This window comes from Dermochelys coriacea, chromosome 2, assembly GCF_009764565.3.
Source record: "Dermochelys coriacea isolate rDerCor1 chromosome 2, rDerCor1.pri.v4, whole genome shotgun sequence".
In the NCBI taxonomy this organism is placed as follows: Eukaryota; Metazoa; Chordata; order Testudines; family Dermochelyidae; genus Dermochelys; species Dermochelys coriacea.
The window spans coordinates 228386461-228413881 of NC_050069.1; the positions used below are offsets into that span (position 1 = coordinate 228386461).

Sequence of the window (27421 nt, forward strand, 5' to 3'; positions counted from 1 at the left end):
GACTTGTACTCTGGACTCTGACTCCCTGGATGAATATCAGTAAGTCAATAGTTTCCCTTTCTCTAATATGGGGCTAACAGGTTCACGTTTCCTGTCTCACTATCAAATGTAACTCACCAAGACTTCTAAGGCTTCTTAAAAAAACATTGAAAATATTTTAATATATAAAGAAATAAGGAACTATAGAGTGACTGGCTTTGTAACTATTTTGACAGAATATATGAATGTTCAAATTCTGACAGATTTCTGGATAAAAAGCTGTCCATATATAGTACATACATATGTAACCTTTCTGCCAGGTTTTGTCAGCAGCAGCAAGGGCTGGGTTCACGATTTAGGGATTCCTCTTAACACAAAAATAGAATTGGCTTCTATTCACCCAGTAATCGGGGAAAATTAAACATTTCTTTATTAATCGAGTCCCATATCAGCCATTCCATTATTTTGACCAAATCCCATTTATCTTTTTATTCCAGTCTTCTGGAACTTCTCCAGTGTTATTGAAAATCAATATTAATGGCACAGGTGCTGGAACTAGGCAGCTCTGGCTGCCTCTGAGGGGTAATACTTCCCCCCTCACAAGCACTGAGTCTGTGCTATCAGAAGAAAACTTTTATTAAAAGGGAAAGGGAACTCAGCATTAAATTGGGAAAATATCACAACCACGATTCAGAAGCATGGGCCCATAAGTCAACCCTTACCCCACAGCATGCTGGGCAATGTCCTTTGCCTCAGTTTCCCAGTGAATGTTTGACAAATGAATGTCCCTTCAACACATCACTCCCCTTTCCCTCCACTGCACCCCACTGAGGGGCAGTTGCCATTGGTCAGCAAAGACCCAGAGTGCAGAGGTGCATTCACGTGGATTCCCCTTATACCCCTTGAAAAAGGAGGATGAATTCAGAGCAGAGCCTCTGTTGCTACTGCCACCTCTTCAACCATCTTATTGCTGCTGCCGCTATCTCTGTCACCACCTGCTGCTCACTGCCCCCTCTGCCGCTGTTATTGCTGCTCATTACCACTTCCATGATGCCACCTTTGAGGTTCTACCAGTTCTTCTTCTGCATGATTTCCGTTCTTAGAGATTCCACTGGGTAGTGGGGAACCTCACTGCTAGGCCAGGCTCTGCATTTTATTTCCATGCAACACTGCCCTGCACCAGGTCTAAGACTTACTTCCTAGCCCTGCTCATCAGCAATTTTAGCTCTACTAATCACCAAACAGAAACAAGGACTCTCATTGAGTCCAATTAGCCCTGACTTTAGGCACTGGAGTGGAGAGGGCCAAACAGCATCTAGGATTCTTTAGGCAGAGTCCAAACAGCCAGGATAGGAATGAACAAACATCCACCCATCTTCACTAGGATTTGGCATTTCTACCCCCTACTTAACAAGTGTGGTTTAAGTTAGGCTGACATCCTCAGTCAGGGCATGCTAGGTACAGTTCTGCTGCCTTTTACTCTTACAATAAGGATAAGATTTCATTATCCCAAAAAGAAAAGGAGTGCTTGTGGCACCTTAGAGACTAAAAAGTTTATTTGAGCATAAGCTTTCATGAGCTACAGCTCACTTCATCACGAAAGCTTATGCTCAAATACATTTTTTAGCCTCTGAGGTGCCACAAGTCCTCCTTTTCTTTTTGCGAATACATACTAACACGGCTGCTACTCTGAAACATTTCATTATCCCAGCATTCAAATTAAAAAATATTATTAAAGCTAATGTTAAAAAATTATATAATACACAGGTTAAGAAAAGAGTGTCTGTACATCTGGGTATAGTGTACTAATGTGCATTGGAAGCCAAAACTGATCACTTTGGCAAAGCAGCTCTGTTTGCTGGGTTCATATGCCTGTGCAAATACAGTTTGCTCCTGAAGTCTTTCACCCCAGTTTATCACCAGATGTCAGGGGAGAGCTGATTCAGACCCTGCCTACATCAGTCTTATTAGATGGACTTTAGTAATTCTCGTAGGGTTGGATCTTTGCAAAACATGAACAATAACGGGAGGTACTGCACAGAATTTTACAGGATTGACAAATAACACAACAAGATAAGCCCTTTTGGAGAAGGAAATAAATTATTTCAAACTAAATGTTATTCACAATTAACAGCATGGCATGTATTGTAATTGTTCTGAGTGGTTTTGCAATTCTTACATTCTTGGAAGAAGCAGAAAACAGGATGTTTTAATTACACACTATGAATGATTCAACACTTTTAGGTGTTATTATAAAGACTGAATTTTGAAATTCTTTACTGGAGGGCCTAGTTCATATGGCGCTTTTCTCCCCATGGTTTTAGAGCTTTGGATGATGTTTTATTATAAAAGTAAAGAGAGACCACCACTATGGGATTTTTGAAAATATTGCACCTGAATACCATAAATGAAAATTATTTCAAATGACCTTTAATAATATAACAAAGGCATGTAGTAGGCTTTTAATGTCTTAAATAAATGTTTTACAGTAATATCTTACATTTCTATAGTGTCTTCCATGCTCAAGACTCCCAAAGTGCTTTAAAAACTTTAACTGTTATATACACACAGGATTATATAAATTTTACCAGCCACTGGGGTGGAACAGTTCAGGTATTCAACTGCTCTCAGCAGCTCTGCGTAGCAGTTCTGAACATGGACTGCAAGGGGATATAGGGAAAGCAAAATATAAAATATATCACTAGTGGATGGAACTGGAGTATGGCTGAGGATTCAGTAAGGGCACCACACAGTGAGGCTCAAAACATCCCACTGTGAGATGATTGCAGCTGCTGAGATGTAAGGTCCAAGGGGGCTGCCACATCTAATTCTGTCCAAGCTAGTGGATCTCAGCTAGCAGCTGCAACACTGGGAACATCTATACTGCAATGTAAGCCCAAGCATAGTGGGACTTGAGTCAGCTGACCCTGGGTTTGAGAACCTAGGGATTGAGTGTCGACACTGAGTGTTAGCCCTAGGTTAAGAATTTTCTAACCTGGACTCAAGCCTGGGGCTCTTGCATCCACACTGCAGCATGCAGACCTGAGTCAGACCAACCATATTCCAGATTCCCTAGAGCCCAAGCAAAATGTGCCCACTCTAGCTTTTTCACTATGCTGCACGGTGGGACAACTTGCCTGTCCACCCAGCACATTACAGGAAGTTTGAACAGCCTGTCAATGCACTCTATTGAGCTGTCATTTTGATCAGTGTGCTCCCAGCTACTGGCACAGCAACATGTAGGAGGCACTTTTTGAAGAGTTTCTCTTGCTTGCACTTTCACTTGTGGCAGGAAATGGACGGAGCTTCCATGAGATGCTAGTAGATGTTTCGGCAGCATTTTCTGACCCACCAAAGGCACATCCCAGCTTATGATGGAGTAAGACAGGTACCACCACCTAGGCATAACAGATGAACTGGCTGATGTTTCTCAATACATTTGGTACAACCTCTCATGCCCCCCACTTAGACCGGTGCTTTCGGAGCTGGGCCACAAGCAAACTGGAGAAATCAGGCATGCAGACCTGGGATGACCATCAGTGGATCCAGAACTTTTGCATGAAGTAAGCCACATTTCTAGAGCTTTGTGAGCAGCTTGTCCTGACCCTCCAGCATAAAGACACGCACCAGGCCATCCCTGCCAGTCCAGAAATGGGCTGCTATAGCCGTGTGGAAGCTGGCTATCCAAGACAGCTACAGGTCCATTGTAAACCAGTTTGGTGTTAGGAAGTCAACTGTGGGTCAAGTGGTTGCGGAGGTTTCTGAGGCAATTAGGTGTGTGGTTTACCCCAGAGTGCAAGGGGCCATTGATGGGACTAGTGCCCATAGATGGGACTTGTGCCCATAGTTGCCCTCCTCAAGGAGAACAAACCACAAAGGGTAATACTCCATTGTTATGCAGGCCCTTAGAGTACAGAAGGCGATTTATGAACATCAATGGGGGTTGCACTAGAAGAGTTCATAAGGGACAGGCTGGGACACTATTCCCACCAAATCACATTGCATTTATGATAATTAAGGTCCCCACCATTATTCTGGGGGACCCTAACTACCTCCTTTTGCCTTGGCTTTTAAAACTGTACCCTGATTTCAGAGTCCTGGCAAAAAACAGTTTAATTACACTCAGGTACAGAATGGTTGTTGAATGTACTTTTGGCAGATTGACCTGTTTGGATGCCAGTGTCATCAGTGCTGTCTGAATGACTGTGGCTTGCTATTCTCTTCACAATCTTTGTGAAGCCAGAGATCAGCTATTTCCCTTTAGTGGACCTAGGACAGTAAAGGGGGGCTGAATTGGTACACTCAGCCAAAACATGTACTTACCACAGCTGGAGCAGGATGCACCCAGCAACAGAAGCAAGGGATGCTTTGTACTCCCACATTATGGACTTGCATGGCCCAATGGAAAAGGGGAAATAGTACTTTTATGAATGACTTGTGGGGGATCATTGATTGTAGGGGATGTCTGCTTGGGGAGTGGTGTGGAATGTTAGTGCCATGCAATGTTCTTACGGATGACCTGAAATGCAGGGAGGAGGGTTATTCACAGTATGGATTAAAAAAGGACTTCTAAGCAGAGATGGGGTCCACCTATCAAGGAAGTGGGAAGAGCATATTTGGATACTGACTGGCTAACCTAATGAGGAGGGCTTTAAACTAGGTTCAAGGGGGCAGGTGACCAAAGCCCACGGGTAAGTCAAAAACATGGAGACGTGGGAGAAGGGCCAGAATTTGGGGAGGAACATCGTCTGTTATAGCAGGGAAAAGGGAGGGACAAGACAGAACTGGAGGGGGAAATCAAATCAGTATCTTAGATGTCTGTTTACTAATGCGAGAAGTATGGGGAATGTCAAGGAAGAACTCAAAATGCTAGTAAATAAACACAACTATGACATAGTTGGCATCACAGAGACCTGGTGGGATAATTCACATGACTGGAACATTGGTATAGAAGGGTACAACTTGCTCAGGAACGACAGGCAGGGAAAAAAGGGAGGAGGTGTTGCCTTATATAGTTAAAAATGTATACAATTGGACTGAGGTTGAGATGGAAATAGGAGACAAATTGTTGAAAGTCTCTGGGTAAGGATAAAAGGGGTAAAAAAAGAAGGGTGATGTGATGGTAGGGGTCTACTACAGAGCACTTAACCAGGAAGAAGAGGTGGAGGCGGCTTTTTTTAAAAAACTAACAAAATCATCCAAAGCAGAGGACTTAGTGGGACTTGGGGGACTTCAACAATCCAGACATTTGCTTGGAAAAATAACACAGCAGAGCACAGATTATCCAACAAGTTCTTGGAATGTATTGGAGACTATTTTTATTTCAGAAGGTGGAGAAAGCTACTGGGGAGAGGCTGTTTTAGATTTGATTTTAAGAAATAGGGAGGGACTGGTTGAGAATTTGAAAGTGGAAGGCAGCTTGGGTGAAAGTGATAATAAAATGATGAGCTCATGAGTCTAAGGAATGGTAGGAGGGAGAACAGCACAATAAAGACAATGGATTTCAAGAAGGCAGACTTTAGCAAATTCAGGGAGTTGGTAGGTAAGATCCCATGGGAAGCAAGTCTAAGGGGAAAAACTAATTGAAGACAGTTGGCAGTTTTTCAAAGAAACATTATTAAGGGTACAAGAGCAAACTATCCCACGGCGTAGGAAAGATAGGAAGTATGGCAAGAGGCTTCACCAGGAGATCTTCAATGATCTAAAAATAAAAAAAAAATGAGTCCTACAAAAAGTAGAAACTAGATCAAATGACAAAGGATGCATATAAACAACACACACCAGTATATAGAGACAAAATTAGAAAGGCCAAGGCACAAAACAAGATCAAACTAGCTAGACACAAAGAGTAACAAGGAAACATTCTACAAATTCATAAGAAGCCAGAGGAAGACCAAGGACAGGGTAGGCCTGTTACTCAATGAGTGGGGAAAAACAACAGAAAATGTGGAAATGGCAGAGGTTCTTAATGACTTTTTTGTTTCAGTTTTCACCAAGAAGGTTGGTGGTGATTGAACAGCTAATGAATTGAATGCCAGTGAAAATGAGGTAGGATCAGAAGAGGCTGAAATAGGGAAAGAACAAGTTAAAAATTATTTGGACAAATTAGATGTCTTCAAGTCACCAGGGCCTGATGAAATGCATCCTAGAATACTCAAGGAGCTGACTGAGGAGATATCTGAGCCATTAGCGATTATCTTTGAAAAGTCATGGAAGACTGGAGAGATTCCAGATGACTGGAAAAAGGCAAATATAGTGCCAATCTATAAAGAGAGAAATAAGGACAACCCGCGGAATTCAAGACCAGTCAGCTAACTTCTGTACCCGGAAAGATACTGGAGCAAATAATTAAGCAATCAATTTGCAAACATCTAGAAGATAATAAGGTGATAGGTAACAGTCAGCATGGATTTGTCAAGAACAAATTGTGTCAAACCAACCTGACAGCTTTCTTTAATGGGTTAACAAGCCTTGTGGATGGGATGGGGTTGGGGAAGCGGTAGAGGAGGTATATCTTGACTTTAGAAAAGCTTTTTATACTGTTTTGCATGACCTTCTCAAACAAACTAAGGAAATGCAACCTAGATGGAGCTACTATAAAGTGGGTGCAAAACTGGTTGCAAAACCATTCACAGAGAGCAGTTATCAGTGGCTCATAGTCATGCTGGAAGGATATAACAAGTGGGCTCCAGCAGGGATCAGTTCTAGGTCTGGTTCTGTTCAATATCTTCATCAGTGATTTAGATAATGGCATAGAAAGAGTACACTTCTAAAGTTTGCAGACGATACCAAGCTGGGAGGGATTGCAAGTGCTTTGCAGGCTAGGATTAAAATTCAAAATGATCTGGACAAATTGAAGAAATGTGCTGAAGTAAACAGGATGAAATTCAATAAGGACAAATGCAAAGTACTCCACTTAGGAAGGAACAATCAGTTGCACACATAAAAAATGGGAAAGGACTCACTAGGAAGGAGTACTTCAGAAAGGAATGGGGGTCAGAGGGGACAACAAGCTAAATATTAGTCAGTAACACTGTCGCCAAAAAAAAAAAAAGGAACATCATTCTGGGATGTATTAACAGGAGTGTTGTAAGCAAGACACAAGAAGTAATTCTTCTGCTTTACTCCAGGCTGATTAGGCCTCAGCTGGAGTATTTTGTCCAGTTCTGGGCACCACATTTCAGGAAGGATGTGGACCAATTGGAGAGAATCCAGAGAAGAGCAACAAAAATTATTAGAGGTCTAGAAAACATGACCTATGAGGGAAGATTGAAAAAATTGGGTATGTTTAGTCTGGAAAAGAGAAGGCTGATGGAGACCTTATGATAAGTTTTCAAGTACATAAAAGGTTGTTACAAAGAGGAGGGAGAAAAATTGTTTTTCTTAACCCGAGGACAGGATAAGAAGCAATGGTCTTAAATTTCAGCAAGGGAGGTTTAGGTTGGACACTAGGAAAAACTTCCTGTCAGGGTAGTTAAGCACTGCAATAAATTGCCTAGGGAGATTGTGGAATCTCCAGCATTGGAGATTTTTAAGAGCAGCTTAGACAAACACCTGTCAGGGGTGATCTAGATAATACTTAGTCCTGCCATGAGTGCAGGGGATCAGATTAGACAACCTCTCAGCCCCTTCCCATCGTATGATTCAATGTAAGGAAGTAATTGAAGTATGAATTGCTATACATATATATGAGGATAGTCTTTGCATACTAATTCTTAATTGTCCCTGATCATGTGTTTACCGTTCTTATTTTGAATACACGTCATATGGTGTGAAGTAGTGAGAAATAAATTTTCTTGATTAATTAAAAACATGTATTATAAAAAGCACAACATTCACACATCATCAGGCTGGTCTCCTGCCATTACCACATCAAAACAAAAAAAAAACCAGTAACAGGACTTCGCAGAAAAAAATCCAATTTAAATGAATTGCATGAACAACAGTGAAACCCCATACAAGACAGAAATCCCCCACCATGGCATGTCCCCAGCAATCTCTTCTACTTTCCATTCTGTCCCCATTTGCCATGCATGTGGTGCTGTAGAAAGGAGGTGGAAGCATCCACAGGGGATGGGGTCAATATGGAGGGCTGCATGGACAAGATTGCCCTGCCCAGCTGCTCATGGGGCCAACTGCATGTGCCAACCAGCCATGAAATCTTCCAAGCTGCTTCTGGATCGCATCACAGGGTAGCACACCAGGGGCAGGCCATGGTGTTGGTGATGCAGCAGGAGTCGCTACTCTTGCGGTCACTATAGATATAAGCCACTCAAACAGCACTTTCTAATGAGCTCTGTCTTCTTCCCTTAGCCACCATTCCTGTTACAGGAACTGCAAAGCAAGTACCCGCTCCCATGCTGAAACCCTGTCCTCAAGCTGTGCAGCCAGCCTGAGCCTTTCATCTTCCCTGTCACCATGCCTTTCCTCTAGCCACAAGTCCCTCTGTCTTTGGTAACAGACCTGGTTGGCCCTCTCCAGAACTTCAACCATAACTTCACCACAGAAATGCTTCCTCTTGGAATGGTCCATGAAGTATTGGCCCAGGCTTGTACTACAGTGTAGGCGAGCTGTAGAGGTCCTGCAGCCAGTAGAGGTTGAGGGGTCTGGAACAGGACAAGACACAGAGGGTTATTGTCAAATAGCTCAGTGCAGGAGCCCAGAAAAAATCCTTGTGAAATTTCAAAGCCATAAAATGATACTACAACAAATTGAACTTCAGTATATTGTGAGAAGGAAGCTTCGACCACAGAAGCACCCTGGACATAGCCTGGTTAATCCCAGTAAAAGAGTTGCAGACACAATGGCAAGTTAAAAATGCAAAGCGGCTTTTCTGATTTTAGAAAATTGCAAGACTACCTGGGTGTGGGTGGACTGCCATCAGTGGCTGTGGTACCTTTTTTCTAGGATTTCAGGCCTTCCACATTGTGGAGGATGTAATAGTTCTTGTGATGCCTGACTGGCAAAGGGCGATGTTATTCCAAGCTGCTGGTTTATAAAATGAAGTATTCAAATGTGTAGTGATTGAACAGCATATCTATGAATAGTGTGAGCTGGTCAGCTACTGAAGTGGACCTGGAAAATACACCCTTACCCCACATATACCCTACCTATGTGAAGTTCCTGCTTCAGGAAAAGTTTACAGCTATCAACACCCAGTATAGGGTCAGAATTCATGAAGGAATCAACGGGATGCTGTGTTAGCTTCCACGTGGCTTAGCCTGTTGTGACTATATGCAAAACTCCACAGCCTTCCTCCTCCCCATCCCTGGCACATTGCTGGACAAAATTTCAAAACTGAAGTTATATTTGGGACAAATGATTTTGGACTGTATGGACTACCTCTACATTCAATAGACTAGATTTGTGAATGGAACACATTTCCCCAAACATATACAGAGTTCACTGTTTCCAGATGTCTCGATAGATGGCAGAATGGTTATAGAGTGGCATGCTTACAGGCATGACAATGTAAGGTTATTTTTAAGAAACCGGAATAGCCCTAGCAAAAATGTGTACTTTTGCAGTAAAAACACACTTTAAAAAGACGTTTTGTACATGTCCTGGTAGCCATTTAGAACTCCATGTGGTTGTGGGCAGGGGAAGCCATCCCACTGGCATACAATCCATCATTAGCAGACACATGCTGCTAGCCAGGGCCTCTCATAACTTCTGCATTGGTTGATAGAGAGGAAATCCCTCCCATCCCTCTCAGCAAATTTGCGGATGATACTAAACTGGGAGGAGTGGTAGATACGCTGGAGGGGAGGGATAGGATACAGAAGGACCTAGACAAATTGGAGGATTGGGCCAAAAGAAATCTAATGAGGTTCAATAAGGATAAGTGCAGGGTCCTGCACTTAGGATGGAAGAATCCAATGCACCGCTACAGACTAGGGACCGAATGGCTCGGCAGCAGTTCTGCGGAAAAGGACCTAGGGGTGACAGTGGACGAGAAGCTGGATATGAGTCAGCAGTGTGCCCTTGTTGCCAAGAAGGCCAATGGCATTTTGGGATGTATAAGTAGGGGCATAGCGAGCAGATCGAGGGACGTGATCGTTCCCCTCTATTCGACACTGGTGAGGCCTCATCTGGAGTACTGTGTCCAGTTTTGGGCCCCACACTACAGGAAGGATGTGGATAAATTGGAAAGAGTACAACGAAGGGCAACGAAAATGATTAGGGGTCTAGAGCACATGACTTATGAGGAGAGGCTGAGGGAGCTGGGATTGTTTAGTCTGCAGAAGAGAAGAATGAGGGGGGATTTGATAGCTGCTTTCAACTACCTGAAAGGGGGTTTCAAAGAGGATGGCTCTAGACTGTTCTCAATGGTAGCAGATGACAGAACGAGGAGTAATGGTCTCAAGTTGCAATGGGGGAGGTTTAGATTGGATATTAGGAAAAACTTTTTCACTAAGAGGGTGGTGAAACACTGGAATGCGTTACCTAGGGAGGTGGTAGAATCTCCTTCCTTAGAGGTTTTTAAGGTCAGGCTTGACAAAGCCCTGGCTGGGATGATTTAACTGGGACTTGGTCCTGCTTTGAGCAGGGGGTTGGACTAGATGACCTTCTGGGGTCCCTTCCAACCCTGATATTCTATGATTCTATGATTCATTACTGTATTAATAAACACTAAAATTGAACCAGAAACTTACTGGGCTTAGCTTCTGTCCGCTGAGGGCTTTTCACTGGTCTGTTCCTCAGGGAGTGCCTCAGCTGCCCCAAGTATGGATCCAGAATGTGCTGCTACTGCTGCTCCAAAGCCCAGAGTGCCTCCATTGTCCCCACTCAGGGCCTGCCACTAGCTCCCATCAGTACCCTGGCTCAATCGTGGGCACCATTCTGACTGACCAGATCATCATGCACCATGGTTTGCTCCATGCTAGGTGCAGTGTCCAGCATCTGGTCAAACTCCTCATAAAACGGACAAGATTCTGATGAATTGCCCAAGGTGCGGTTCTGGTTCCTTGTTTTCTGGTACTCACTCTTGAGCCATTTAATCTGCTCCCTGTATTGGTTGCCGGTCTGGTAAATTTGCGGAGACACCAGCTTCTTTGCTCTCTGCTGGCATATGTGATCATACCTGGTACTTTTACTGAAGTCCACAGTTTTCCTATTGTTGCAAATAATAGAGTCACCAAAATCAGCCTGTGCACCCATGACCATGAAGCGACAGACTTTGCAAAAGACTTGTTCTGTTCAGTCTCCATTGAAAACATAGAAAGCTCTCTGATGGTGTGTTTGCAGCTCCACAGTGAGAAGACAATGGAAGGGTTAACACTGACTCACTGAGCTGCTGTGGTAAATCAAGGATGGTTGCTTCTGTTTTGACAGAGTAGATTCAAAATTCTTGGGATCGAGAGGACAAAAGAAGTTGGCTCATGGGATTATGGGATACTTTGTGGAGGACTCCCAGTACTTGAATCAAGCAGGGCTATGTCTCTATTGCAAAGCAATAGTGTTCGAACCCTGGGTGAAGACTTGACCTGGGCTCAGACCCTGAAGCCCTGCTGGATCCTGGGACCCTGGATCCGAGCCCTGGGTTAGCACAATTTGTGTGTGTGTGGATGGAAGGAGGTTTAGGCTTGAGCTTGAGCCTGAGCCCAGGCTTACATTGAAATGTAGGCACACCCTCTGAGTGCTGAAGGCAGATATATAGTAACTGCTGCATTGGGCAATTATGGCCAAAAGGGAATTATTAGGGTTATAGGGTTCACCTTGTGATCCTTTATTTTTGGAAATGCCTACCTCTTGTATGGCAAGTGACCTCCTATTCCTCCAAATCTCACTCTTCCATCAATCTTTTCATCAATGATTTCACCCAGGTATTAACTTCACTTTCAGTTTGAATTGTCAGTTGCTTTGTCCTCTATCCAAGTCTGATTTCAGTTGCAGGCTCTTTGAGGGAGAGACCAGATGGCAGATTCTCAACTAGTGTCAACTGTCATAGCTGCACTGACTTTAATGGAGCTGTGACAATTGATACCAGCTGAGGATCCAACCCTATATGCTCTTCTGCTTGTATACAGGGCACAGCACATGGATAGCATTGACTACATAATAATTTGATATAAAGTGCTAAGGATTTGTCATGTATCCTTTTCCTCTGAAGATGGTAATGTGGATTTTCTTCCAGGCTGGTGAGCCAAATTCAGGAATACAGGAAAATAGACATCTATAAGCTCCCACTGAACTTGATAAGAATTTCATGTGCCTACTAGAGGGTAAACATTGGCTCTGAGCCTTTTAATGTGTTATTTACAAATCTGTTAGACCAGTAGGGCATGTTTTCACATTTGACTTTCCTTCAAAACACATAGTTTAGAAGCATGAAAATGCCGATGGAGAGGTTAAAGAAAACAGGAGTTTAGCTAGGATATCCTCATTTTGCATTCCTGAAACTCAAACATGACTGCTACAAAAATGAAATGGACTGATGCCTTTATACAGAATGGGCTATGCCATTTTAGTATTTAAAAAATAATTGAGGCGTTATTAATATTGAAAATGTGGCTACTGTGCATGCCCAGTAATTTTTTCATACCTTTTAAATGTGTACACTGGTATTAACATAATGACCACTCACTGCACACTAGGAATTGATAACATCTCAGAAGCTATAAAGAGCCTAGAGATTAGTCTTTTGAGTACATTATACCATGATAAGAATTTAATAATTGATTAAATACATAACCTATTATTGAACACTTTATAGTATCATAATGCCATCTAGAGGTGGCATATCAAAGAGGCATCCAATTTATACATTCACCAGCAGAGAAAGAGTACAATGTTGGAGGTCTAATGACCTGTATGCTGTAGATACGAGAAAAACACTGGCTAATAAAAGGGAGCTAGATCATGCCCCCCGTATATTTAGAAACCTATGCAAGGGAGCTAGTGGGTATGACAAACTGCAAAGCTGAACACGTGGCATTTTCAAGAACTGTCCTTCTAGTGGCAGTGGTTTGGTGGGGAGCATAAAGTGGACTGACCTGCCCTAATCTGAAAATCTGCAGACAGGGCACCCCCAGATCCACAGAGGCAGGATTTATCCAGCTTGTCCCTCTGGATAGCTTGCTGGCTGGCCTGGTAGCACAGCTCTACCAGAAACTGGGCTGAAATTGGCAGACTCCCAGTTGGAGCTGGACATGGAAATCTCCATGCTGAGCAGGGAACAATGCCCCAGAACATCCCCTCCCAACCCTGGGCTCAACCACAAAACCTTCCAGAAGGATGTCTCCTCAGAACACACATGGGGAGGTTTTCTAGGAGCTTTGGGGAGACATGTCAAAGAGGCCACACACACACACACACTTCCTGCAATCTGAGTTACCTCCACTCATGTAAGGAAAGGGGACCATCCAATTCACTTTGATTTTAGAAGGTTACTCCCTTGCACTAGATGAATTTCAACCAGGACAGTGTCAAAGAGGACAGAGCACTCCCCAAAGGATCATCTCTCTTGATCCCCAGACCTCCCTATAGTCACCCCATATCTGCAATTCAAGGTTTTACAAAATTTTATAGTTTGTCACTCAAAGGCAATCAAACATGGCTGACAAAAGCGGAAAGAGCAGCAGTTGGGAATCAATATAGGAAATCTCTTCCCCACATTCCCATGCATGTGAACACCTTCTCACATTTTTTTTGTGCTGGAGGACAGAAAGAAGGGAGGGAGGTGAAGGGGAGTAGGCATAAGGATGCTGTGGATGTAGGTACTGGTGAAGACAAGCAGCGGAGATGCTCAGTTATGATTCTCAATCTCCCTTTTCACTGTCAAAATGCTTCTTGTCCTGCTACAAGATTACAATAGCAGTCAATTAAACATGTATATTCCCATTGCAAAGGTACATATCAGAAAGAAACCATCCTCCCCTTAGCTAAAGCTTAAAAGTAGATAGTAAGCCAGCCTCAGCATTCATCTCTGCATATGAAAACATACAGCAAGCTAGCTTCTGTACTGCAAAATGACATATAAAGTCACGTGGTAGATCAACCTCAACACACTACCATTGCAAAACCACATTGAAAGGCACACAGTAAACCAGCCTAAGTATCAGAAAAAAAATATAAAACTACTCATGTGATTATCCCTCAAGACTTGGTATCTGGTTTAAATAAGAATCTAAAAGTTGGGATGCTTATCCACACCTAAAGGGGAGCCTAGCAGGACCCACAGCCCTCCATCCTCACATAATTCTCTTCCAAGCATTGTTGTAGTACATTCCCCTGAAAGCACCCCATTCCTCCACCTGCTTTCTGCTCTTGGTAGGAGACCAGCATTCTGCTAAGTTCAGTTAGTGTTTTTGGTGGGCAGCAGGCCTGCTCCTTCCATTATGCTTTTCTGCAGGTGTTTCCACTCCTTCTCTCAAAGGTCCAAAACAAAACAAAAAACAGGTCATCATGGTTCCAGCTCACACTACTAAGCACATGGGACAGGCTCAGCCAATCAGGGACCCAGCTGAATATCATGTGAGAAACCTCAATACATCCAATAGGAAATTTGAAAGTGTACCAAGAAATCATCACTAACATCCACTTGTCAGGAAAAAAAAAAAGTTGACTGACTAAATCTGCCGATGTGAACAATTTTGCATGAAACTAATTTCCAAAAAGGCTAATTTTGTCACAAATATTTTGCAAAGCTCTAATGCTATTTCTCTTCATTTTGATACGAGTTAGCAAGTCGACAGGTACTCTGTGCTTAGCAGGGAACTGTTTTGTTCTTTCAAGTAACTTGGATAAATTACAAATTCTTGCATGACTTTTTTTAAAGAAAGGAATTACAAGAATATTCATGCCAGGACATGCCTTTAGTCTAGCATCCTGTCTGAGAACTGCAAATACCAGAGGCTTCAGAGGAATGATAGCCCTAAGAATTTTTTATCTGTGCTAGTGTAACTGCAGATGCTATTATTTATATACATTCCTACTCTCCTTTGAAAATATACAGATATAATAGATTATGTTTTTCTTAATTCTGGCCAGAGAGCATTTTCTCTCTAATGTTTTTTCAGAATAGTTTTGTGCATTTAATTTGCTCACATTCAGGGCCAGATTTTCAAGTGCTCAGCACCCACAATTGGGATGAGGTTTTCAAATGGCACTCTGTGCGTTGAGATTTTTTTGAAAATCTGGCCACTTCTTTCGGTGCCCTGAGCTCTCTCAAAAAATCTGGCTTTCAATTATAGGTGTTGAGTGTCCCTCAAAAATTCTGTAAATAAAACTCCAGCAAAACATTTTTGGGGGTGGGGGTACTCTTTATATTGAGATCTCATTGCACTTCCCCTCCGTCCATACACAAAAGATATATTTATCAGAACACCAATGTATCACAGTTTTATAAGCTGGTTGCTTCTCAATTCACAAATCTGGACACACTTGGTCCTATAATTCAGAATAATAAAAGTTTATTTAATTTTAGTTTTCTCGGGGGGTAGCAGGCTGCAGTGTTCAGATTTTGTAATTTAGCTTTATGTCATTTAGTGCTAAATTTCTCAACATGAGTCTGCTCCATGTGCTGATCTTACAAACTGATAATCAAAAGTGACCCAAAAAAAGTATCTCTGTCACTGACAGAAATGGCACCTTAACAGGGCAGAAAATAGAAAGAAAAGCAGCTGTCCACTGCAATGAGAGAAAACTTGTACATGATATCCCTTGAGGGCCAAATTCTATCATGCCATATTGAATTGATAAGGAATGACAACCACCCCTAAACAAAGGTAGTGTCATAGTACTGAATAAAACATGAATGAAAGGATGTAGTAACATGAATGGCAGTGAAATATTTCCAGCAAAACTCCAAATGAGGAAGATATCAGTGGAATCACTTGACAATGGATAGAATTGGACTTCATAAGTGAACGCTCTTCATGGCAAAAATGAAGAGCGATCATTCGGAAAAAAAAAATCACAATGACATTACCCTTTAAAATGCCGCAACAAGGGAGTTAGAGAGAGAGAGAGTAATGTAAGGTGGAGTTGCCAGACAAGGAGCTTGAGAGATGAATGACAATTTTCCATTGACAGTCCCAAGCAGTTTTTCCAGCTAATCACTTATTCTTTCTAACTCATCTTTTTTCTCGTCTCATTCAGATGACATGTCATTCCAAGAGAATTAAGCACTGGGACCAAATTAAAAAGAATCCACAGAAATTTTTGCTTCTTTGTCCCTAAAGCTTTATTGGGAATAAATGTGGATCTGATGAAAGGCACGAAGGCACCTTCATTCTAGCACAGGAGGGCACTGTTGCACAATGCTGATTAAATGCACAGTAACTCTTAGTTCTTAGAGTGCCAGAGAATAGGGATAACAAGACTCCCTCAGCCTCAGTATATTCAATACTCTTGATGAAGAGCGTTTTGATAAGATTTTGTGCATCTACAACTAAACTCCATTAGACTGGCTCCACTGAGCTAAAGAGGCCATACACTCAGCAGCGGAGCACATGGGTAATTCCCCCCAGAGCTGCCATACGGCTCCATCACCCCACAGGGAGCCCTTCCCAACAGAGGGGATGTAACAGGGGAAATCCTGGGGAATGGAGGCATGGCTTGAATGCCATTTTTCCCAGACGCTGCAACAATCCCATGCAACAACAGGCAATCAGACACACATTAGAGCAACTCTGGGGCTGTTCTAATCTGCCCCAGGGTTTTAAAGTGGCCCCAAAATGGGACAGCATAATAGTGGCATAAGGCCCCTCATCCCCTTGGCCTCTTCATTCATGTTCTTGCTTTTCTGTATGCCATGATGCTTAATGGTCTTTAGTAGAAAGCCATATTGTTGTAATATGTCAGTTCCAGGATATTAGAGGTGGATCAGGTAATATCTTTTATTGGATCAATTTCTGTTGGAGAGATAGACACACACAAGCTTTGAACTTCCCCTCCTGTTTTGATCACAGGACACCCTGAATTTGCTTTGAGAAACATTAACAAGTTCCACCAACAGTGGACTCAAAATCTCTCAGCCTGGTCCATCTTACACTTAGAAGTATAACATACACCAGCTTGTGTATTTCAGGTTACATGTCCCCAAGAATGTTTGTCTAGTGAGAATTCATTGACCAGTCTGGCAAACCTAGATCCTGTATTATTTTGGGTAGAATGTATGATGCTACAAGCTACTGCATTTCTTCTGGTATTATGAAATATCAGGCAAGTCATCCAGCTCTATTAAACATTAAAATCTTTACCTAATTTGCTAATTAAACCTCATGTATTATTTAAGATACACAAATATACTTATGTAAATACCTGCAATACCTCGACTGTGGAAATGTGAAACGAATTTAGGCCCAGATCCACAAAACTCCAACTCAGCTGACCTAATCCCACAAGTGCCTAAACTCACTCACGTAATGCCTAAATTTTCAGGGTAAAAATTCCCCGAGTTGCCTAAATGTCTGCCTCTGGATAGGCGCAATGCTGCATCGCTCTAGGCCAGTGGTTCTCAACCTCTCATTTGCAGATCCCTAAAAAATTTCAAATGGAGGTGCAGACCCCTTTGGAAATCTTAGACATAGTTTGCAGACCCACAAGGGTCCACAGACCACAAGTTGAGAACCACTGCTGTAGGCACCTGTCTTCCACCTAAGCCCCAGGGTGACCCACAAACCTTGAGAGGACAAGCACTCCTCTGCAACTCCTGATCTGCTAGGCTAAAAGTTAAAGTGGGCATCTTCTCCTCTAGCCATTGTGTGTGGAATGAGGCAGGTACCTAACTCATTCTCAAAAACGTAGGTACATAAGCTGCCTGACCCCAGGCAAGGGTTCCTGGTTGTGGATTGCAAGCAGAGGTAGGTGTCTCCAGGCAGCCTGGAATTAAGTTCCTAGCTCCATGAGAGGAGTGGGACTTATGACACACCCGTCTCACCATCATCTCCAACTAGATAGATTAGGTGGCTCCCTGCCTAACATGCTGGCTTTAAAAAAAAAAAAAAAATCACATTCTAAGGCACCTATCTCTCCACATTCATTGTATAGGAACCTAGGCACCTAACTCAGGCTTTGTGAGTAGTATTGTTGTTCCTGTGACTTCCTAGGTGTCTAAAAGGCACTCATTGTGACGCTCAGTATTGCGTTGCCCAAGCCCCTTTGTGGACTTTCAGTATCATTTCACTTGTTTTCTTGACAAAACTGAAGAAAACATAAATAAGATAGGAAATGCCTGCAGTTTTTTCAGGCTTGGGCCTAATGAAATCTGATGTGATAAACACTTTCTTGAAATAACTGCATGCATTGTATTAATGTTAGCTAATCTATCCTCCCTGATTCCATAGCTTTCTGGACAGGAAGTCTAAGGATTCATCTCCAGTGAAAAGACTATAATTATTTCTAGCCTTTTTTCTAACCTTATTTCACATTCACATTTTGTCAGAGGAATTCAACACTCTGCTGTGAATATCCATGGGCTTAAGTCAAGGGAAGAGCTTATATTAATTATTTCCTGTTCTAACAGCATTCTATGCTATTCCTTTTTGTTCTCATTCCAATAAAGGTAAAATTCTAAGATTTCAGTGAGCCTTTTATCATTTGGACTTGTTTGACATCGCTGAGGATGTGCCACCTCAGGTGTGAAAAGAGAAAGGAGCCAGATACTTACTAGCTAGGAGAAATGAACAAATCGCAAGCCTGTAGTAATCAGAAGGCAAATTTTACTAGCCTAATACTACAGGGAGCTGTCTCAGATTTAAAGGGCCAGCAACCAGTGTAAACCCAAATGAGGAGCTCAGCGATGACATAGCACTCAGAACGCAGGTCATCTGTACATGAAAGGGGCAAAATTCCCATCTTTTGTGAGCTAGAGATCTCATATCCTAATATTTGAGGGCTAGGTATATTTTTCTTTGACATCACATAGAATTACTATTCCGATCCTTTGTGGATATCATTGATGTCTTACTTGAGGCTTATCACCATAGCATCAGACTTTTTTGTAAACAGTTTTGTCCAATATGAATTAGAGTAAGTGTTTTGTCAACAGTCCTCTCATCTGATGATTTCTATCTAGTACAGGTAGTGGTTGCAGTACAGGTAGTTTCAGTAGCATTCAAGCAGAGGTACCGATTACCACTGTCATGTTAAAAAAAGTGTCCCTAACATCTTAACTGCAGAGTCTACAGAAAAAAAGTTAGATCTTCATCCAAGACTATACCATGGCCAGCAATATCTTTAGATGTATATACATTTATATCCTCCTATTAGCATATTACATAGTGCTATTTATCACATCCCAGCTAATACAATTTTGATTCTTTACCATACAAAAACATATATAGACATATATTCCTTTGATAATCCCTATCGTGTGCAATACTATGTTTATTGAATAGCTGTTAGTCTCAAGTGTTATTATAATGCACATTGCAAAGATGTAGCTCACACTAGTATCTTAACTGTAGAATATTCCTTTTGTCTCCGAGTGTTGTCTCTTGTAAGATATCACATCTTGTAGAAAGGCCGAGAACTAGGTTACTACTTGTTCTCTTGGCATGCTGGAGATCACTTCTTATAGGAAGGCTGAGTGTCTTATCTTTGTAAAGTGTTCTGGCTACATACTGTAGATATATCTCAACTGGATCTTATTTTAGAGAATGTCATCTACTCTTACAGTTGCTAGCTCTTCACTGGGATCTCATTATCCATAATGTCACCTTTAAAAAAAGGTGAACAACAAATCAAAACAACATTCAGGTAGATTGATGCCATAAATGAACCTTGAAAAAGAAAATGCACCCTCATACTAGGAGGAAGGAAATTCAGCAGAATTTTTAGGTAATAAAAGTCACCTAAGCCCTGAGAGTGACATTTTTAATTGATTATTTGAAACCAAAGCTTCCAGCTTTATTTAATCTTAGCTGTACCCTCTGAGCTTTGACTGCTGGCACTGAGTATGCTTTAACTACATTTTAAAGTCATTCCTGGACAAAGGCTACCAAATCTAGTGATTACTACTACCACAAATAGGCCCACTGAAATCAGTAGTGAACAGTATACTCAGCAGCTATCTGCAAGATAGAAGATGGTTGAATAAGACATACTACAATGAAGACTAATCATCAGAAACAAAATTTCTGAGTATAAGGAAACAATCTGTGTTTTTAAATTGAATTTCATCTGAATTGCCATCCCTCAAAACAATTTTGTTTATTATTATTTTTAAACTAATTGAGTGTCAGGATCCCAACCGGGGCAGTTGGGGTCAAGGGTGAGAGCAGGTGCAAACCTCAGTCTGGCAGTAACTGTGGAGTTCATAGTCAGGTTCCTGGCTAGGGTCAATAACAAGGGTCAGAGTCAAAGTCAGGAGACAAAGTCCAAAATCAAGCTGAGGTCAAACCCAGGAATTCAGGAGCAAGGAGCAGATACGGTCACGGCAGCTACAGGAAATCCACACTGTTGCCTGGACACTTTATGGAATACCCCCTTAGGTTTATATAGGGTAGGGAGCCAATTAGGAGCCATTAAGCTGTTGTCTGTCAGACCCTTGAGGTGGAACTTCCCATGGTCTGTATCCAAGCAACTCATGGGAAGTGGAGCACAAGTTGCTGCAGCTGCCCCTGGGTGGCAGCCTAGAGATACTAGCTGCGTGGTGAAAAGAAAAGGAGTATTTGTGGCACCTTAGAGACTAACAAATTTATTTGAGCATAAGTTTTCGTGAGCTACAGCTCACTTCATCGGATGCATCTGATAGCTGCCTGGTGGCTCTATAGGCCTGGATTCTAGACCTGCAGGGCCTTACATTGAGTTTGATGCTTCCTACTGAATTTGTTAATGCCAAATCTCTGATTTACAACTGGAGACATTGTATGGTAGGTTCTTTTCTCTACTAATATTTTTGCAAGAGCTGTTTGTGTTAATATACACTAGACAAGAAATGTGGTTTCATTCCTAGGTAGTGGGAATTAGGGCATCAGCATGAATCCTTCTCTAATGTTTTCTTTGCTACTTTGTCTGCACATTTCCAAATATATCTGTGTGACTAGAGGCCCAATCAAGATCAACAGCTCCAGTCAATTTAAACTATTCACTGTAATGTATGATTTTAGGGCATCTCTCTTGTCTATTTATTTGGATTGCTAGCAGAGACCCAATAACATTCTGTAGGATTTTATCTGCTTACGTATAACTGCATCATGGGTAAATATTAACTAGCCATTTAAGGCTAGTATAATGTTCAGCTATACACACACGTGATCACCCAGATCATGCATCGTTCACGCTGGTGAAGACTTACATAAGTAATTCCATTGACTTCAGTGGGACCACTTGAATGAGTAAGTGCTCAAGCATGAGCAGAGGACATACAATTTGACCTTTCTGAACCTGCACAATTCAACTCAATGGAAGTTTTGCCATTGACTTCATGGTAACAAAAATGGACCCCTATTTAATGTATATTCTTTGACTACATATATATTGATAACAGTTATATTTCCAAAACTCCTGGCCCCATTCACATTAAACAACTATTCTGTTACTTTTTTCATGATTTAAAGTTACATATATTAATGTGTATATTATACACCCCAGCTATAATCTAAACACACAATAGACTACCATTACAACTGTGATAGTGCACTCACCTTTTGTGACTGAGAGTGCCTCCTGTTGGCTGGTGTGGTACTGCAATTTTCTTTTTCTCCTGGGAACTTTTATAGGTTGTTGACTTCATCAGGTGGGTCTTCAGTGGCTCAGCCCTCCAGCTAAGTCACACAGTCAACACTGCTGAATGAACCCTTCCAGGGTAATCAAGATCCAACAGGGCCTATCACTGTGCCCTGTTAGTGTCTTTAGCCCATCGCTAAGCTCAGGTCTCAACCCCTTCTGAGCTAGCTTTAAGTCCATCCCTGCTCTGTTATAGAGCTCTGACCCCAGGGCTTTCTCACAGAAGGAAAAAGAGTCCTGACCTGTTGCTGCCCCAGCTCTCCAGCCAGGTCATCTTTTAAATTCAGTCCCCTTTCAGGGTAGCAAAATTCAGTAAATGGTTGGCCATCTTCAGGGTCTTCAGCCCATCTCTGGGCCTGTTTAAACTCCAGGCCCTTTCTTGGGCTTTTAGTAAAGAGTCGTATCCCCTTCTCAGGGCTTAGGCCACTTCCCCTGTAGCCATGCCCACCCACTACTCCATGTAACAACCACAGGAACCCTACAAATAGCAGCCATGTGCTGCTTCCTTTAACTCCTTCAATTAGCTGTTACTGTTTTCCTTGTGCTTCTTCCTTTTCACCTGGTCCCTTTTCACCTACCGTTTCCAGGTCTGCTCTCTCCTTGCAAAATGCAGCCAGAACTCAACTTCTAGTTCTCTCTTAGGTACCTACGGCCAAGAGCAAAGCACCCTTCCTTGTCACTCAGATGAACTGCCACCACCCTTGAACTGCCCTATTAAGCCCCTACAGCTCCTTTTAACTGAGTCTGCGGGACTCTGATTGGCTGTTTCTTATGAGGCCCCTCTAGGAAGGCCTGGAGGACCCACCTTTGCTGCTGTTCTCCTGGGTGGGGTGTAATAGGGCCACAGGGCCTCCTCCAGGGGACCTCAAAGGCCAGATACATCCGTTACAACAACAAACGGAATTCTAACTGAATCTACTGTTTTTCCTCTTTTCACTCAAGAATTTAAAATTGTCACGTGCTTTTTGGAGTTTGTTCTATGTGGTCATTGCTACATCAGCTACTCAATAGTATACAATAAAATCATACTTATTTATAGCCAACTATTGGGAAACTTTGCATTACTTTAAAGAAAGTGATGCTAATGGGATGGGTATCTTATCAGTGTCCCATTTCTGAGCACACTCTGAGAATGGGCTCTAGATACTATAATATGTTTAGTGAAGATTTCTATAGGATTAACAATTAGCTTCATGCTGATGAAACTTTTAGTCATATTTGAATAACTTCCACTTCAGTTACTTAAAATTTCACCTTTACTTTTTTATCAATTACTGCTAACATATGCAGAAAAAATCCTTTAGGGAAATGATCAATTGCTAGTGGATCTTTTCATAAGACTCTCCAGTGTCACTTGTGAGCTAGGTCTGCTTAATACAATTCTACATCAATAAGATATAAATGGACATTAATTAAATTCATTCCTGATATGCTCAGCGTAGGTATCACTAAATTGAAGTAATTAATCAGATCCTCCAAACATTTATCATTATGGTCTAATTTTCAGCAATCACAGATTGGACTAAAATCATTAAACTCTACACTTACGACAAAATAGCTGTGAAATCATTTATGACTTCCCACTGTTTTTCTGATTGTAAGCACAGACAGAGGTAACACTGCACTGTATTCAGATTTACCAGGAATAGTTTAATTCCAAAATCAGTTACACCAGGCTGTATTCACTTGCAAGTTGAAGCTCCTTATAACACATTTTGACCTGATTGACTATTGCCTTGCACCTTATGCAGTCAGTTACAACAATGCCAAGTAGGTATAAAATGCTATCAGATCAGAAGGGGAGCATTTTGCATACACTTTGTACGTGAAATGGAGAATCAAGCCCTCTGTCTCTAATAAAGAAGCATGCACGGTGTCTTAATCATATCATTCTATTTTCCCTGATAACTTTAGAGCCTGGAATTTTATAATCTAAGCTTAGTTTTAACTATGTTTCTTGAACACTAATTACTTTAGGGTTTCATATTCTCATATGAATACACATATGAAAATGTGTGTGTGTGTGTGTGTGTGTGTGTGTGTATTTACCATTTGAGATTAAATTAAGAGCACTGAATAAATACAACCATTATAAAGTGTACTTGATGTAAGAAGCTTGTGTTAATTGTCACTGGAGAAGCAATTTAACAGTAAACGCATAGATGGCAAGCTATATGGGCCAGTGGTGCCCGTGCTCCACCAATATTCAGGAACGCGGGCCCAGCTCCACCAATGTTTGGGCTTATATTTTCAGAGCTCTCCTGTCCATAGGATGGACCGGGGCAACTGCCCCAGGCCCTGTGCTTCGGGAGGCCCCATGCTTCAGGGGGACACGGGGTCCAGGGTGGCCTGGGGAGTTAGTGGGGGGCCTTGCTGCTGCCAGCAGCAAGCAACCAGGCCCCAGCCCGCCCCACTCTGCCCCTTCCCACCCTGACCCGCCTCCACTCCATCGCTTCCCCCAAGCCTCCACCCCACCTCTTCCTGCCCCTGCTCCGTCCCCACCCTGGCTCCATTCCACACCTTCCCCCGTCTTCACCCCCGCCCCACCTCTTTCAGGCTTCCACCACCTCCCCCAAGCAACGCCAGGAGCCAGCGGGGTGGAGCAGAGCGGGGCAGGCTGGGGCTGGGTTGCTCACTGATGCCTGTACCAGGCCCCCCGCTTACCCTCCAGGCCACCATGGACCCCGCATCTCACTGAAGCATGGGCCCCCATAAAACATGGGGTCCGGGGGGTTGCCCTGCTCCGTCCTATGGATGCGACGGCTCTGCTCGGACCCGCTCTGGGCATCACCAAAAATTAGGCAAACCTGGCATCCATGACTAAATGGTTTTCTGCAGCTTTAGAGATAATTTTAAGACTCATTTTTTCTGGTGTCAGAGAGAACAGCAATAAGCTGGCTATTATAAACCAGCATGAGTTTCCACTATGTTTGCAATATTTATCAGGATACTTCTCCATGACTGCTGCTTCCCTTATTGGCCCATGTTTTATGGTTAGTATCACTTATTGTGCCAGAATTTTATTGCACCATCCTACTGTTACTGGTCCAGACCATTCTCTCCTGCAGCAAATCCTACGGGATGCATCTGAAAGGGAGGCAATCTGCATGAGGATATACTCTACATGATCACATCAGGGAGCAGAGTTTGCTCTAGCATGAAGTCACACTTTTCCCCCAAACCTGGCTGATGCCCAGATAATCACAGGGAGGCCAGGAGACAGTACACACAAGCACTGTGCCTCTGAAATGCCTCTGGCCCCTTGCCATCCTCTCCCACACGCACGCATCCTTATAGCAGTGCATCTGCATTTAAGCCACACTATCCAGGGCTACCTCTCAGAAGTCCTGGGAGGAGAGAGGAGCAGCACCCAGAAAAATGGTACAAACCCAGGTTATATTTATCCTTTTTTTGTTGGTTTAAATAACAGTCCCAGAAAATACTCAGATAAAATCTGATGGTGCCAAAAGGGGAGATTTTTGCATCCCACCAGTGTGGTGGCTACTGACACCTCCCAGTCGCCAGACAACTCTCCACCCCTCCCCTCCCCCAGTGCAGACCCCAGCCCACACAGAGGCCAAATTTGCATACAAATTTCAGAGGTGCATGCTCATGCAAAACAAACAGCTGAAAAATATGCACTAATTTTAATGAAAGTTTTTCACTACTTTTGCACATCTACCCTTTAAAATCACACTAGATGGTGAAGTGGTTTATGGAGAATGGGCTATAACAGGCCAAAAGCAGGAATTAGAGCAAAAAATAAGCTGCATTTTGATTCCTAGTTGATGTCTGCTAGGAAATTCCAACAGACACTTATTCTGAATCATACACAAGAACCAAAGGGGAGAGACACTTAGAAGTTGAAACCCACAATAACTAATAAAAAAAATTTAGTTTTATCAGCTTTGCATCAGTTACCTGTACACTGGGAGTTGGGGTGTGATTCCCAGCTTGCGTAGATGTACCCATGCACTCTCTGCTCAAAATTTGCATGCTAAAAAGAGCAGGGTGGCCAGGCTATCATAGGCAGCCTCTCGGGCTAGCTTTCCAAGTACATACGCGGGGGTCCAGGCAGGTACTTGCATGGAGTGACTAGCCTGAGCCATCACCTATGCTACCCCAGCTACATGCCACTTTTAGCTTAAGCAGAGCGAGTCTGGATATATCTACGCAAGCTTGGATTCACATCCCCAGCTCCAGTCTAGACATAACCATAGTGTCACATCTGTTTCGGTGGAAGGTATCCACATACATTGTTAATCTATTGCCAAGGGTGTCAAAGTCTATTGATAAAGGGTTAATGCAATTTAACCCAATTGCTAAATATGTTCCTGGGGAGAAATCTGGTAGTAACAGACACTCTGTCATGGAGCCCAGTATCGCACTCAACTACCCTGGAACTCAAAAGTGACATAAAGGCATATGTGGATGCATGCAGACCAGCATCAGAAAAGAGACTACAGCAGCCACAGAAAGCAACTTCAGCAGACACACCACTTCAGAGCTGGTGGAGGGAACAGCGGGGAGGGATGCCCCAGCTGGTCGTGGGGCCGGGGCATTGGGGGCAGCCCCTGCCATGGAGGGCCTGGTCTTTTTAGTGGGGCCCTTCCCCTTCTTCTTACCCGGCCCTTCCCGCTGGCTGCGGGGGGGGGTCCCCCAGAATCTGAGGGGGGGAAGGACGTGGCAGCAGCGGAGGTCACCCTGGTGCCCGTCGCTGCTGGCGCCCCAGCGGGGGTGGTGGCAGATGATTTGGCAGCGGCAGCAGAGGTAGAGGCGGGGGGGTGACGGAGGGGCTCCACCCGTCTTGTCCCCCGCCATCGTGAGCAGGGAGGGAAGGGGAGACACCAGAAGGAGGAGGGGAAAGGGGAAGCAGGTTGACCACTCCTCCCCGCTAGGCTGCAGGCAGGGGAGGAGGGCGCCAAAAGGGGTGGGCTGGACATGGGGGCAGTCAGGGGTTAGGGTCAGCCGCTGACACAGGGTGGAATTCCGGCTCCTCTAGCTGCACTAGGGGAGGGGGAGATACAACAACATTGGGGGTGCAGTGAAGAGGGTTGAAACTAAAATGGGGAGTTGCACAAGTGCATGGGAGGGGGCATGGGCACACAGAGCAAGGGGCTAAGCAGGCTGGAGTTGGGATAGGGAAACCAAGGGGCTAGCTTCAGAGGCTGGGGCAGGGCAAACAAACAGAGGCTTCAGAAGGAAATGGGCGGGGCAGGCAAACAAACTGAAGCTAGTAACAGGGGGCTGGGGCATAAGGGGGGGCAAAAGCTGCAAAGGGCAAATGGGGCAGGTTGCAAGGGCAAAGCTGTGAGGTAGGCAGTCCAGGGGGGGAGGCATGTGCACTCACGTGCGCTTGGACAAAGTCAATTTGGGCTGGTTACTGCTTCTGGCCCTCGGGTGGAATCAGGGCACGGCAGGCCAAGCAAGCAGCTGAGTCCAGAGGCAGGAGCCGAGGCAGATGGTATACAGCCAGTGGGGGTGGTGGAGGGGGCAGCAGTGGTGGTAATAGTGGTGGGGGTTGGGGGGGACACACAGATGGATTGGGGGGCAGCTCCACACCACACCCCGTGTCCCTATAACCACAAGAGCACAGTTTGAAAGTTACTCAGTCTTAAGGCCCCCTCCACGGTGGTCTGTAAAGTCTCTAGGTGCTCCCCCACTGGTAGATGGTCCCCTTCTCCTCTTTGGGGCTTCAGCAGCTCCAGGCAGCAGACTCTGTAGCAGCAGCAGTTCCAGGAACTCCAGGTGGTGGTCCAGGCAGGCA

The 27421-nt window shown here is 43.5% G+C and overlaps 1 long non-coding RNA gene across 1 annotated transcript; it reads right to left on the bottom strand.

Moving 5' to 3' along the window:
• Nucleotides 1-2393: 2393 nt before the first annotated feature.
• Nucleotides 2394-27142, bottom strand: LOC119851135. Its single transcript, XR_005291151.1, has 3 exons — nt 27005-27142; nt 8443-8585; nt 2394-3377 (listed from the first exon to the last, which is right to left on the bottom strand). It is a non-coding gene; the product is annotated as an uncharacterized LOC119851135 (long non-coding RNA).
• Between the last annotated feature and the right edge of the window lie 279 nt (nt 27143-27421).